General features: G+C 36.3%; 1 protein-coding gene across 16 annotated transcripts in view; it reads right to left on the reverse strand.

Annotated features, from left to right (window-relative positions):
• The window catches only part of LOC146398905 (uncharacterized), a 111,688-nt gene that overhangs the window by 56,040 nt on the left and 40,306 nt on the right, over positions 1 to 15,342 (reverse strand). For 14 of the 16 annotated variants that reach the window (XM_084980762.1, XM_084980755.1, XM_084980767.1 and 11 more), the window contains 3 exons: positions 11,564 to 11,745; positions 7,546 to 7,681; positions 2,795 to 2,915 (listed from right to left, as the gene is read on the reverse strand). The gene's annotated coding sequence lies outside the window, so the exon portion shown is untranslated. The remainder of the gene's footprint in view (positions 1 to 2,794; positions 2,916 to 7,545; positions 7,682 to 11,563; positions 11,746 to 15,342) is intronic. The other 2 variants (XM_084980768.1, XM_084980766.1) reach the window with 1 other exon arrangement.

Raw genomic sequence — 15,342 nt, forward strand, 5'->3', positions numbered from 1 at the left:
AGACCTGGAGTTCAAAAGAGAAATAGGGAAAATACTGAAGGAATTAAGAGAAGATATGAACAGTAACGCAGATACCCTCAGAAAGGAACTAGAAAATATAAGGAGGAGCCAAGAGAAACTAGAACATTCATTTGCAGAGACGCAAACTGAACTAACGGCAGTAAAAACCAGAATGAATAATGCAGAAGAACAAATCAGTGATATGGAAGATAGAATAATGGAAATCACTCAATCCGGTCAACAGACAGAAAACCGAATCAAAAAACTGGAAAGCAATATAAGAGACCTATGGGATAATAGAAAGCTGGCCAATCTACGCATAATAGGAATTCCAGAAGGAGTAGAAAAAGATAAGGGGATGGAAAATATATTTGAAGAAATTATCGATGGAAACTTCCCAAATCTAAAGGATACTGGGTCCAAGATACAAGAAGCACAGAGGGCCCCAAACAAACTGAACCCAAACAGACCCACACCAACACACATCATAATAAAGATGGCAAAAGTTAGTGATAAAGAGAGGATCCTAAAGGCAGCAAGAGAAAAACAGAATGTTACCCACAAGGGAACCCCCATAAGAATATCAGCTGATATCTCTACAGAAACACTACAGGCCAGGAGGGAATGGCAAGAGATATTTAAAGTGCTAAAAGGAAAAAATATGCAATCTAGAATACTCTATCCAGCAAGAATATCATTTAAAATAGAAGGGGAAATAAAAATTTTTCCCAACAAACGAAAACTTAAAGAATACAGCAACACAAAACCCAGGTTAAAGGAAATTTTGAAAGAGCTTCTCTAAACCAAAAAGAAAGGAAGGAAAGGGAAGAAAAAAGAAGAGAAAAAAAAAAGAAGAAGAGAAAGAACTAGGACTGAGGAAAACGCAATCAGAGAGCCGTCACTCAAATAAGGCAGCATACAGATTATATAAGAAAAAAGAAAGCTTTATAGTTCTATGCCAAACTTCACAAAGAAAATATGTGTCATTGTGCGGCACATATTATATGGTAACAGTACTCACGTACCTTTCTGTAAATTTGGGAGAAGTAAGCTATGGAAATGTAGTTGTGTCATTTGTGAACAATGAAATTATAATTAAAAAATACATTCCTATTTTCCATCCAAAGTTTATTTATATTTCATTGGCTAATTCTAAACTTGGCGTGTAAGCTGTTCCAGGGTGAAACAGAAAAACGTAATGAAAGATGAGCCCAAGTCTCACAAAAATAGAAGAGTTTTACTTGATAACATTCCAAAAGATATAAATTCTAATTTGGTTTAGTATTGCAACCACTGTCCAAATCAAATAGTAGTAGTCCAAGACCTCTATGAAGTGCATTTATTAAAAATTGAATGTTAGTGTATTATTACTCTGAAGTTGTGACAACCCATTATCCTTGGAAGTCACTGAAACATGCATCAAAGATACAAACAGGCTTCTTAGAAGAAGGAGTTAAGGCATTTTTGGCTGAACACTCAGCACAGAAGATATTTCCACATTGTCTGCAGTGATGCTGTAAACAACAACAAAAAAATAAACATTTTCAAGCATAACAACTATATCAAAATTATGAGACTACAAGAATAGGCCAACTGCACTTTGAAAGTATACTATTTCAAGGTTTATTTAATAACAAATCTCAATGCTGATTTAATCCTTTGATTAATTTGAATGCTTACTAAAAATTTCAATATGAGATTGATCTTAGAATTTTCAAAAAACCATGCGAGGCATTTTTAAAGTGTTAATAAAACAGTCCTATCAGGTGAAAAACTATTTCTACTTGCCAAATATTTCAGGCATCATTTCTACAATCAGAATATAAATTTGAAACATCACATGATGGTATTATTTAAAATGATTTTTTTAATCTCTGCTTTTTCTTCCTTTAAAATAACTCAATGATGATAAAATGTATGAGTTTAATAATGATGCTGTGGTTCAGAAAATGATTATTCTAGAAAGTGAATCAGTAGGAAGGCAACAAATGAATTTAAAGTTAAAATATATGCTAATCAGAAACTAGACTGCATAAATTTAATTGTTCTACGTAGTTATAAGTTAAAGTTAATAAATGGCAAAACTTTTAAAGTCTATCAAATGCAGGACAATTCTGATGGTTAAAACAGTCAACTGTGGAATAAAATCCCATCTCACTGTGACTGAAAAGCCTTTCCCACAGGTGCTTCAGCTCTGTACTTCATTGTCGTTAGCCCACTTTCTATTCAGTGTTTGTGTAGGTCTGATCTATTTTAAAAAGTTTCAGCACATTATAATATTCCACACTTTTAAGAATGATTGGTGCCCAAGTTTTCAAATGGATAACATTTTGAAAATCAGAAATAATTTGGTCATCTTCCATTATCAAAAAGTGCTACAATCTTAAGTCTGAATGACAATAAAGCAAAGCAAATTTTATCTCTCAAAAGCACTGGAAATTTCTAACCTTTGGTAATTTCCCATTTATTCTAACCCTAGGGAGCAATCCTTCCTTGAGACTCCAAGCATATATATTCAGATCACTTCTTTAACACACAGCAACTCATTCATGCCTTTGTGTTCTTGACTTCTCCTAATACTGACAATTCATGAATGACATGTCTCTATAATCCTTGGAATCCCTGAAGTCTTTAAATCTTGTATTTAATTACCCATAACACCTACAATATTATTACACAGACAGCAGCCATTTAAAAGTATGTATATATGAGATTTTTTAATGTTCAAAATATGCTTTTTACTAAGAGGTAAATTCTAGACTAAAAAACTGCTGCACATCACCAGGCGACTTACCTGAAGGGACTGATTCTCTTTGCCCAGCTCCTGCACTGCTGCAGTTTTATTATCCAGCTTTCTTTGCAACTCTAGTACTTTGGTTTGAAGCTTTTCTATTTTACCTTCTCCTTTAAGACACCTAGAACAAATCACAAAAACATTAAAAAAATAATTAAAGACCCCCCAACACAGATAATGAACTACTTTAGCAGTCTGAAGCATAATACATGAATTTCAACCATCTGTTGTAATGAGTAGTTTCTAAATGGCTACTTAAATACCTGTTGGAGCACTATTCTCAAGACTTCAGTTTTTTTCAATGTGCAATATGTAAGTCTTTATCACTTAGAATGGAAATAAATTATTTTTATTAGACATCAGTCACCTTTCTGGTAGTGCCCTTCTTTCATCATGATTATTCTGAACTGTTGCTTCCAATACCATGATTTTTCCCTCTAAGTCATCCATCTGCTTTTTTTTTTTTTTTTTTGCTTTTCTAGAGCCACACCTCGCAGCATATGGAGGGCCAAAGCCACAGCAACGGGGGATCCCAGCTGCATTTGCGGCCTACACCACAGCTCATGGCAACGCCGGATGCTTAACCCACTGAGCAAGGCCAGGGATCGAACCCACAACCTCATGGTTCCTAGTCAGATTCGTTAACCACTGAGCCACGACGGGAACTCCCCCATCTGCTTCTTGAGCTCACTGACTCACTGCTGACTGGACTGCCACTCCTTCTTTACAGTGCCCAGGTTTTCATTTAATGCAGCTATCTGCATGGTATGTTTAGCCTAGTTTTCCTCATGCTTCTGCACTGCTACTTCTTTTTCTTTTCTTTCAGAATGCTGAGAATAGGAAAAACGGTGAGTAAAAAAAATCTATTACAAAAATAAAGTAAAAAAAATAAATTTGTCGAATTTAAAATACCAGCTGCATAACTACTACTACTTCTTTGGGAAAGAAGACACTAGTAGAATGGATTCCACAAATATCTGTGTATTTTGAACTGGCTTAAAGGCCACAATGCTGAAATGATGTTCAGCAGGTTTCTTATAAAATCAAGCTGAAGTAAATCAATTTAAGATTTTCCTTTTTTCCACTACAGCAGAAGAATAACCATAATCAGGGATAGCAAGGTGCCCTGGAGATAAAGCTCGACTTTTCTTATGTCTTAAATTACACATGCATCCCTTGGTCTCCATCAACATGCCAAAAACACAATACTTCAAATCACTGTGTGAACCTGAAATTGCAATTCAATGAAAACATTCCACAGTCAAGTTATCTGGGGCTATTTGGACCTCATTCACTAGAGGAAAGCCAGATGCTTCCCATTTGGCACACGCAAGTTAGGGAGGGGAAAGTAGACTTTTGGTCACACAATTGGTCATCACAATTCCCAACTGAAATCTCCACTTCCCCTTATCAGCATTCACTGTGACCAAAAAAATGAGTTCAATATAACTAACGTTCATGCCATCTACCGCAGACTACATAGTTAGAGGTTAGTTTGTTTTACTGGCACTAAAAGGTTTTGTTTTTTTTTTAATTATGTTCTACTGAACTTTCACTTACATAAGCCAAAAATTATATTTCCTATCACATGTCAGCTATTTAAGTCAATCAGATCAGTCTTAAATTGAACAGTAAAGTGTCAGTTGAGCACTTGAATTATAACTTTTAAGTAGAAAAATCCTCTCTCACTGAATTAATTTACAAAATCAATTACAAAACCTCCCATTGTACTGTACAGCAAAGGGAACTATATCTAATCTTGGGATAGAACATGATGGATGATACTACAGGAAGAGGAATGTGTATATATGGATGACTGGGTCACTTTGCTGTACAGCAGCAATTGGCACATGATTATGAATGAACTGTACCTTAAAAAAAAAATAAAAAAACACACCTCCCACCATTAACTTACTGACCAGTTTAGCTCCCTTCTCCATAAATTCTTTCCTCAGTTCAACTTCTTCCTTTTTCATCTGCTTTTTTTCCCACTGTACAGCAAGGGGATCAAGTTATCCTTACATGTATACATTACAATTACATTTTTCCCCACCCTTTCTTCTGTGGCAACATGAGTATCTAGACAAAGTTCTCAATGCTATTCAGCAGGATCTCCTTGTAAATCTGTTCTAAGTTGTGTCTGATAAGCCCAAGCTCCCGATCCCTTCCACTCCGTCCCCCTCCCATCAGGCAGCCACAAGTCCCTTCTCCAAGTCCATGATTTTCTTTTCTGAGGAGATGTTCATTTGTGCTGGATATTAGATTCCAGTTATAAGTGATGTCATATGGTATTTGTCTTTGTCTTTCTGGCTCACTTCACTCAGGATGAGATTCTCTAGTTCCATCCATGTTGCTGCCAATGGCATTATGTCGTTCGTTTTTATGGCTGAGTAGTATTCCATTGTGTATATATACCACCTAAATTCCACCTTCAGTGAAATGGTTCTTTGGGGCACTACTACACAATCTTCTCAGTCCTAACAAATTTGCTACTCCTTGCCCCAAACAAAAAAAAAAAAGAGATTTAAGTATTTTAGGAAGAAAAACAATTATAAAAACAGAATCTCTTAAAATCTTAATTCTAAACTTAGATATTTTGAAGTTTGCTATCTATAACTCTTTTATTTTTTGTCTTTTTGCCTTTTCTAAGGCCACTCCTGCAGCATATGGAGGTTCCCAGGCCAGGGGTCTAATCAGAGCTGTAGCCACCCACCTGCACCACAGCCACAGCAACACAGGATCTGAGCCACATCTGTGACCTACACCACAGCTCACGGCAATGACGGATCGAGGCCAGGGATTGAACCCACAAACTCGTGGTTCCTAGTTGGATTTGTTAACCACTGAGCAATGATGGGAACGCACATAATTCTTTTAATTGATAGCTTTCTTGATTAGCATCTCAATAAAATCTAAATTTTTAGGGTTACTTCTCATTATTTAGTCATCTGAAAACAGAAGTAACAGTTTCAATATATGTATAGATATTCTGCAACACAAAAGCACTGAGAGCAAGAATATTTGTCAAAAATAACAAAACAATGGTTCCTGGCATAAAGTATGTTTTTTTTTTTTCTTTTTATGGCTGCACCCACATCATATGGAAGTTCCCAGGCCAGGGATTGAATCTGAGCTGCAGTTGTGACCTAAGCCAAGGCAATTCCCACTGCTCTTGGAATCAAACCTGACACCTCTGCAGCAACCCGAGCCATTGCAGTTTGATTCCTAACCCACTGGGCTATGGTGGGGACTCCCACAAAGTATGTTCTTAATAAATAAATGTGCGTGTGTGTATATATATATACTTTTTTTAACAAGCACTAAAAAATACAGAGGAAAAACAATGATTATCTTCACATATCTTTATGCTTTCTTGCTTGTGAGACTTAGGTTCTTCACTCAATTTAGCAATTTATTTTTCTTGTCCACATTTAATTTCCTCAATCTCTGCCAATTTAGATTTTTCATTTACTAGTTCTTTTTCAGTGACTATAGAAAAATAACTTATTAAAAAAATAATTTTAACTACTTAACTGAAAATTAACAAAAATGACTGCTACTGTTTATGACTGTCTCTGCCCCTTTAACCTAAGTTAACTTGAGCAAATTACCTACCTTCTCTTGTTCCTGTGTCCTTGTTTATACAATATGAACAATAATAATGTTATAAGGACTAAATAGTTAATACTATAAAGTAAATAGTGTCTGGCCAAACTTGAGCTAAAACACCTTCTTATGCTTATTAATATTATTACTCTCACTATCTTTACATAAGGCACCTAAAGAGGAGAACTATATGTCTAATCTAATCTCTATACCACATAGCTCCTTTTAATCCTCATTTTATAGGTAAAGGGACAAAGGCTTAGAAAAGTTCAATAATCTATTAGAAGTAGAACCAAAACTAAAACAAGAGCTGCATGATCTCATGCCCTTGTAATTAAAGGCCTGTAAACTATAGTTCTGTCAGAATTTTCTAAACTTGTGGCATAAGTCATAAATTTCATTCCAGCTTCACCGGTCCCATCCCCACAAAAACATCCCCCTAGTTTTTAGTTGAAGATAATTTCCAGGAACTGCACAATTAACAGATATACATACAAGTGCGCACACACACACACACACACACACACACACACACAAATACCTTCATAAATTGTACACTTAAGAATATTCTATCCACTGATGGAAATACATGATCTCAGTTATGAAACCAAAAATCAAATGTTTCTTAGAATCTGCATTTATCTTTTATATAGAAATATAACTGATCATTATGTGTACTGGTCATATAACCAGTACTTTCAACTTTATAACTTAGCATCATTTATATAAAATAAACCCACACTTCCTCTTAGAAAAAAGCTGGTTATTAATATTAAGAATTCTTAACACACTCAATTATTCCTAGACCTTTCATACCTGATTTCTATATCCAGAGGATAACATGTTATATGAGAAATAATTGAGGAGCTATAGTATCTTTTTTTGAATAACCAAGGGTCTATGATATAAAAAAACAGACTCCTTTGTATAACTAAAAAGAGCAATAAGAAATGGCAAGGAAGCTGTAAAGAATAACCTCCTAGGATTAGAATTACAGTCACCAAGAGTCTCTTATTTATAACCTTGATGCCCATCTTAGCTGTTGAATATAAGGTGATGCCTTTACTGGTTAAGAGGTTTGACTAGATGATCTCTATGGCCATTGTAACTCTGAAGATTCTAGATTTAGTTAGAAAATAAAATACCTTTTCTTTCTGAACATCTTGTAGTGGTTTCTACTGCTCCTTCAACTGCTCTTCTTTCTTGGCTGAATCTTGCTCCAAAGAAGTCCTGGCAGTCTTCAGTTCTCGAATCAGTTTATTTTGGTTTCCAATTTGATTCCTGTTTGAAATCAAGCCCTCCTATGCTAGAGAAAGCGTCTCTTTCACAGACTTATAAAAAAATTTCCCCAGATTATTATATGTCATTGTTTAGTAAATTTCTATAGAAACATAACAGTTAACATATGCACAGTAGAAAGCAGTACACTCTAAAAAGATAGTATGTTATGCCCTTGAGCAAGATAATATACAAACTCCAAAATGCCTGTGGTTTAAATAGCTGCCTATAACATTGTAAACTCTCACAAAAACCTAATGACTAAATCTTTTAAAATCAAGCTCAAAATCTGTGCTACTATTTTCTGAAGATGCCAAGACATACTCTTCGACTTTGCCTCTAAATATTCATTTGTGTCATTCAGCAATACACTGCTATATATTCCTTTTCCTGGCTGCAGGCCAGGATATTTTCATCTGCTCAGGATCTTTTTACGTTGGAGAACTCCTTCTCTCATTTAGTGGTTTTACTGGGGCTACTTTAACCCACTGACTCCCACCAGAATAAGCAAATTCCTGAGTAGAACAAATACCAAACCTGATCCTGGAATACCCTAAACACATAGTAGTGTAGCCACAAAGGAATTTCTGCATTATTCTGTGGTAGCTTTTTTTGGTCCAAAAATTTTTCTTTTTTCAAAATAAAATTTTAGAAATTTTAGTTGTTACTTATTCTTGATATCTGATGAAATGATATAAGGAATAGTATTAGGCTAACAAGGTTTATATTTAATTTTAAACTTACTATCCTAGAATTCTCACTTCATTCACGGTACAAAATCTATAGTTAAATTCCATTTCTATGAACTTTCTTGACAAGAAAGAATAACCTACAGCATGGCCAATTTGGAATACCCAGTCACAAACTTTAGTATTTCATTAATAATCCAGCAGATGGGGCTAAAGGCATAGATCAAGCCAGCCGGACTTGCATTTCACTGGTGTCTAGATACACCACATGCCCACAGATGGCACCCCTGACTTGGGTGTCATGTTACATGGTTCTGAACTTCTTCCTTTTCTCTCTTGTACACAAGATTATTTAACAAATACGATGCTGTGTGGGAGAAATTGACAGAACACTAAACCAACTATAATGGAAAAAATAAGAATCATAAAATTGAAAAAATCACGGAAGCAAAAGAATGGCCAATAACCATCCTTTATTCTGACCTATAAATTTGATTTGAATGTTCCTAGGAATTCCTTTTATTAAGTAGTTCAGATAACTTCTCACTTTGGAAGGAATTAAATGTCAATACTTCTATTAAAAAAAAATTTAGTGAAATGATGGTAAAAGAATCATGAATCAGAAGAGCTGAGATCCAGTCACAGTTCTGTTATTGTGCAAACATTAGGCCTGTCACCAGCCAAGCAGGGCTTCAGTCTCACAGGCAGAAGGAAGCTTTGGAAGAAAGATCTATTCATGGCCTCTCAGCAGTTGTAAAACTCCATGGCAGCCTTAGCCCTCTGTCTTTCTCTTCTTCCCATATTTACATTTGCATTCTTTCAGGTATAAAATTAGAACAAGACATAACATTTTAGACAAAAATAGTTGGCTTAATGAAAAAATACTGATTTAAAAGATCTAAGACTTGTTGTTATTCTCATGCGTAAATAACATACATATGAAGAAAAAGTGTGATTTCTGTAGATCTTTTACAGTCAGTCTTTAGATATCATCTTCTCTGTCACCAAATAGTCCTTCCAGTTCATCTGCATTTCCCATCCTTCCTCCTACCAGCTCAAGCCACCATCATCTTCACTTGGACTATGGCACAGTCTCCTCTGTCTCATCCCCACATTCACCCAGGTTCCCCTACAATCCATCCTTATCCTGCTGCCAGTTATTGGCCTAAATAAAATACAAATCCTTGCAAATCCTCCTTCTTTTAGGATAAAGTCCAAACTCTTCCACCAACCCTCCCCAACTTTCAATAGTGTTCTAAAGGGAAAAAAAAATAGTAATTTAAAGCTACTTAGAGAATACAGCAAGTAAGATGCTTTCTAAATGTCGAGGTGGTATTTTTTTCCTTAAAACAACTTGTTGATTTTGAACTTGATATATATAAAATATCTATTGTTGGCCCTATGAAAATTCTTTTACCCAATCTCCTGTTTCTTTGTCAGATCATTAGTCACCAACAATTCCTTCACCTCCTCTCTACCTATATGTTATTCATCCTTTTTGTTTCATTGTCTCTCTCCCATTAATCTCTTCTGTTCCAACCTTTTTAACCCCAGTCATAATCAATTCACACCTAGACTGCTGGAGTTTATGGAGGAGGAAGGGAGACAGCCTCTTTAATCTCCATGGCACTAATTTACCTCAGGTCCAAACTAAGCTGTCTTTAAACAACTTCCAGGTTAAGTTGCCTACAATTTTTTTTTTTCATTTTATTCCTCTGCTTAGATGACTCTTCTCCTCTCCCCCAAATATAAACTCCAGTCATCCCTGCTAGGCATCTAAGATACTTCACAATTTGAACCCAACCTTTTAAACTTCCAGACACCAACCATCACTCTGGCAAGACAATTATGTTGACTCCCAGCTTTGCTGGTTCCTGCTGCAGCACCTTTTCTCAAATGTGCCCCTGAGTGAACGGATCTCTCTCAGGACTCTGGGTATTCAAATTCTTAGATCCTTCAGGACCTGGTCAAGTCCTACCTCCTTCATAAAGCCTTCCCTAAAACAGCTTATGAATAAAACATAGTATATTTATGTATATTATAAATATTCTGTGATTTGACAAAATTTGTCAATAAGGCACTTTATACAAAGAAACAAACAAACAAAAAACCATACACATTAAAGGATCAAAAAGCATAATATTTCACCACGACAAAAAAGAGGACTGGCTAAGTCTTCTTTGAGAGAATAGAAATGTTCCATCTCCTGTAGAGAACTGATAACTTAATGCTACATAAAAATTATTTACCTTTTTTGTATATCATTCATTTTAATGATACTTTATCTAATCAAATAGTATTGCCAAGGACAAGGTATCCAGATATGTTTAGATAATTAAGGTTAAATTTACTTTGAGTTATAATCTCCCGATTTTAACCATTATGCATTCCAATAGTCTTGGGAAGTTAACAAATCCATAAAATTAAAGTCAGTCTTTCTTGAGAAGCAACAATAAAATTGCTTCCATTTTCACAAGTGGTTTACATTGAAAACTCCTTGGATTTTCTAACAGCAGTCCTTTATAAGTTATTGTTTTTACATAGGCAGCAAAGTCCTTTGATAAGCTAATACGACAGTTAACATATTTCCAAATTGTTTCACTATTAAAAGATACATTTGTATGGGGTTTTGTGGTTGTTTTTAAATGGCCACACCCATGGCATATGGAAGGTCCCAAGCCAGGGATTGAATCTGAGTGGCAGCTGTCCTTGAACCCCCTGCTCCAGGCCAGGGATCAAACCCATGCCTCCCCAAGGCACTGCAGTAGAATTCTTTTTCTTTTCTCTTTTCCTTTCTTCCTTCCTTTTCTTCCTTGCCTTTTTAGGGCTGCACCCATGGATATGGAAGTTCACAGGCTAAGGGACAAATCAGGGCTACAGTTGCCAGCCTACACCACAGCAACACGGGACCCAAGCTGCATCTGCGACCTACACCACAGCTCATGGCAACACTGGAACCTTAACCCACTAAGAAAGGCCAGGGATCAAAACCTCACCTTCATGGATACTAGTTGGGTTTGTTACCACTGAGCCACGACACGAATTCCCACAACTTATTTTTTAAAAAGCATATTTCTCCAAAAATAATTCAAAAGAAAACAAGTATGATATTCCACAAATACTAACATTCCCTGCCCATCTGGGTTCAGATCAATCATTTAATATTTATCAATAACATAGTGAGTTTTTATGATACCTTGAGATCTTGCTTGTGGCAAGAAGTTCAGATTCCTTCCCATAGAAATCAGACTGAAGCTGCTTTAGAGTTTCCTGATTTTTTTCATAGGCATTTTGTAACACTGATATTTTCTCTTTCTCTGCTGCAAGTTCCTGTGCTGCTTGTGTTGACTGCTGCTGTAGTTTATTCTCAAGTTCTATCTGAAACATACAAGTTATTTAAAACAGTATGCATACAAAAATCCAGTTACAAATACAGAATGAAATCCAATAACTAAGATTCCTGAGAACAAACTAAAGTTATGTCTTAAAATTCTACTGTAATAAAGAGTATCTTACTTACAAATACAAAATTAAAGAATTACAAAATCTGACAAGTCCCAATTAAAAAAAGAATTAAGTAAAGAAAAAAATATTTTCACTGGTAAGTGTCAAGTACCAAGGTCTCAGGAGACTGAGAGTAACAACTACTTTCTGATGGAAGATAGAGTGCTATGCATGCTTTAGAAGATGCTGAAAGTTAAGGTTGAACTAGAGGAATTTTCTGCATGAAAGAATTTCAAAGCCATTACTGAGCTCAAGTGTATTGTTTCTGCTCCCTAAAATTCAAGAATGACCCAAGAAATTTCTAAGGGCATGCTCATTAACATCAAGGCAGAAAAAGAAATGAAAATCCTGCAAAGGTCCAACTCCTCTAAACTTGTTTTCAGTCTTTAAGAAGATTCAAGAGATGTGCACAAATTATGATGTAATTAGAAGATATGTATGTATAGTATGAGAAGAAGCACTTGGCTTTTAAAATAAACTTACTACTTCCATGAACCTGCTGTTGAATTTATCAGCAACCTTTTTGTTCCACAATCCAATATTCATGTTCTTGTCCACATCTTACTGAACATTCCAGCAGTCCTTAAAATAGCTGATGATGGTCCCTGCTAGAAACATTTCTTGAACCTGGTTTCCAAAACATCTTGTGTTTTAGGTTAACCTATTACCTCACTGGTTATTCTTCCTTCCTAAAATCTCTTACTACTGCCTTTGATCGCTCTGTAGTACAAGACCCCAGGGTTCCATCCCTAGGCTGCTTTTATTCTATAAACAGTCTCTCTTTAGAATATCCTAACTAGACTCATAGCTTTAAGTACTTTATTTACAGTTGACTTCTGAATTTAAGTCTCTAGCTCCAACCTCTGCCTGAACTTTGAGCTCATTATATCAAAGGACTTCCCAGACATCTTCCCTTGACTGACTGATAGATATCTACCTCAAGCAGAATTCTTGACTCCTGACAACAATCCTCCTCCTCAAAAAGCTACTATTTCCCCCAATAAATATGGCCATCCATCCACCTTCACAAGCCAGAAACCTAGAGTTATTCCTGACTCTTCTTTCCAGCATCTCTCACCATCCAATCTATCAGCAAGCCCTGATGATTTAACTTCCAAAAGACACTTCCAAATCATTCACTTGTAACATGTTAGTTCATGCCATCATCATGGACTTTCTGGACTACTGCAATAGTTTTTCAGTGCCCTCCTTGCTTGCTCCTTTATCTCCCTTCAGTCATATCCCATCATTTTCTGCTCAAAATTTCCTAATTGATTCTAATTGTCCTTCAAATAAAATATATCATTCTGTTATAATCTACAAGTTTGCATGTTTATGCTTTGTCTGCTTCGCTGAGCTCAGCTCATATGACTCTTCCTCTCTCCTACTATACTTGTTTTTAGAAACTACCATGCTTGCTGTAGCCAAAGATCTCTGTACTTGTTCTCCTGAGCACTGTATGTATGGCTCGTGTATTTCATGTACCAGCTCAAACCTCTTCAGAGAAGCTTCTTTGATCACCCAGCCTTTTAGCAGGGCTAAATCCATCACTGTCTTTTGTGAAGCCTCTTCCCCCCTCAAGAAGGTGTAAATCCATGAGAACAGGTTACTTGTATGCTCACAGCCACATCTCCAACACCCATAAATGTGCCCATGGCATAAAATACATACCTAGTAATATTTCTTGAATGAATGAATGACAAATAGATGGGAAGTGGACAAATAGAGCCCAAAACTCCACTAAGAGGATCTTATAATAGTCCATATAAGACAAAACCTGGACAAAGATTATGGAAGTTGGGAAATAAGAAAAGGAGATAGAGGAGTCCCACTGTGGTGCTGTGGGTGAAGCAATCTCGCATGGCTACAGCTGTGGCATAGGCTGCAGCTGCAGCTCAGATTCAGTGCCTGGCCCAGGAACTTCTGAGTGCCATGGGTGCAGCCAAAAAAAATAAATAAAAAGAGACAGGTGCAACTGAGTTAGGAAGCAGATTGCTGGGAGATGGTGGGGAAGGGGATGCCTAAGGGGGGAAGGGCATTGATCACCCATACATTATCAGATAATACCCCATATCCCCTCCAATGATTCTTCATTATGACATTATTTTTCATGTTGAAGACTATACTGCATTTTTTTTTTTGGTAGACTACTACTTTAACATCACCCCCCCACAAATCCAGATTTCTTTCTCTTTATTCACCAAAGTACTCTACAAAGTCTTAACAATGATCATCATTGCCCTCTGGGGCTTATATTTGGACCTTCATTTTATCAACTCCAAATGACAGGCTCATTCATTGATTCATCCATTCATTCTTTTTAAATCACTGATAGCTTATTTGTTAGAAAACACAGTTCTCTGATTTTGGAAATTCAAATTTATTAGTGGGTAGGTTAAAAAAAACAACAGGTCAATGTAACAGTTTGATAATTATTTTAATGGAATTAAATCCAACATTCCAAAGGAGAATACAGGAGGGTCCGTCATTTGCAATTTACCCTTCACACAGTGATCAGTTTTTGTACTAAAACAGGTATGATCACATTTCCCCCTTCTTAAAAACCTTTAACCTTCCAATATCAAGTATTTAATGTAGAAACAGTTATCCATCTACTCTGATCTTACTTCACCCAATTCTGTAGCCTTATCTCCCCTCACTTCTCCACTTACCATGTATTCCAATAGCGAACCTCCTATAATGACATCTTTTTAAGTTTCAAAAACTTTGCTAGTATTGCTTCCTCCTTGAAATATCTGCTTTCTTCATTTATTTAGGGCAGAACCCATGGCATATAGAAGTTCCCAGGCTAGGGGACAATTCGGAGCTGAGGCTGCCAGCCTACACCACAGGCATGGCAACACCAGATTCAAGCCGCATCTGTGCCACAGCTTCTGGCAATGCTGGATCCTTAACCCACTGAGCAGGGCCAGGGATCAAACCCGAATTCTCATGGGTACTGGTCAGGTGCGTTACCACTTAGCCACAATGGGAACTCCTTCTTCCTTTTTTTAACTTTTCAAAATTATAATCATCTTTAAAGATCCAGTTGAAATGCCAGCTCCTCTAAAAAGCCAGCCAAAACTTCTACTGAGCTCTATTTTTTTCTCTTTTTTATTACAATTTTCTTTGTCCTTACATACCAGCTTCCTCATTAAATTATAAGCTACTTAAGAATAGGGGCCATATCCTATTCAATCTGTATTCCCACATTAGGTTTCAAATAAAGTTGCTGTAGGAACCGATAACTTACAGCCGTGCTGGATCCTTGTTCAGTGGTTCCCAAACAATCACATTAAAAAAAAGGAAGTATATGCATGTGTGTCTTATATATAGTGTATGTACACATACACATCTATACCCTAAACTTTATCCCTGTTTTTCCTATTTCCCTGTGGCCCACTAATAAGTTTCCACAGACCATCACTGTGTGGTTTGCCGTGCGCACTGACAGTCTTGGATCACAGCTTG

The sequence above is a fragment of the Sus scrofa genome, chromosome 10, assembly GCF_054392235.1.
Source record: "Sus scrofa isolate SSC_HxYL_T2T_F1_AM1 chromosome 10, Sscrofa_HxYL_maternal_Yorkshire_Landrace_v2.0, whole genome shotgun sequence".
NCBI classification, from domain to species: Eukaryota; Metazoa; Chordata; class Mammalia; order Artiodactyla; family Suidae; genus Sus; species Sus scrofa.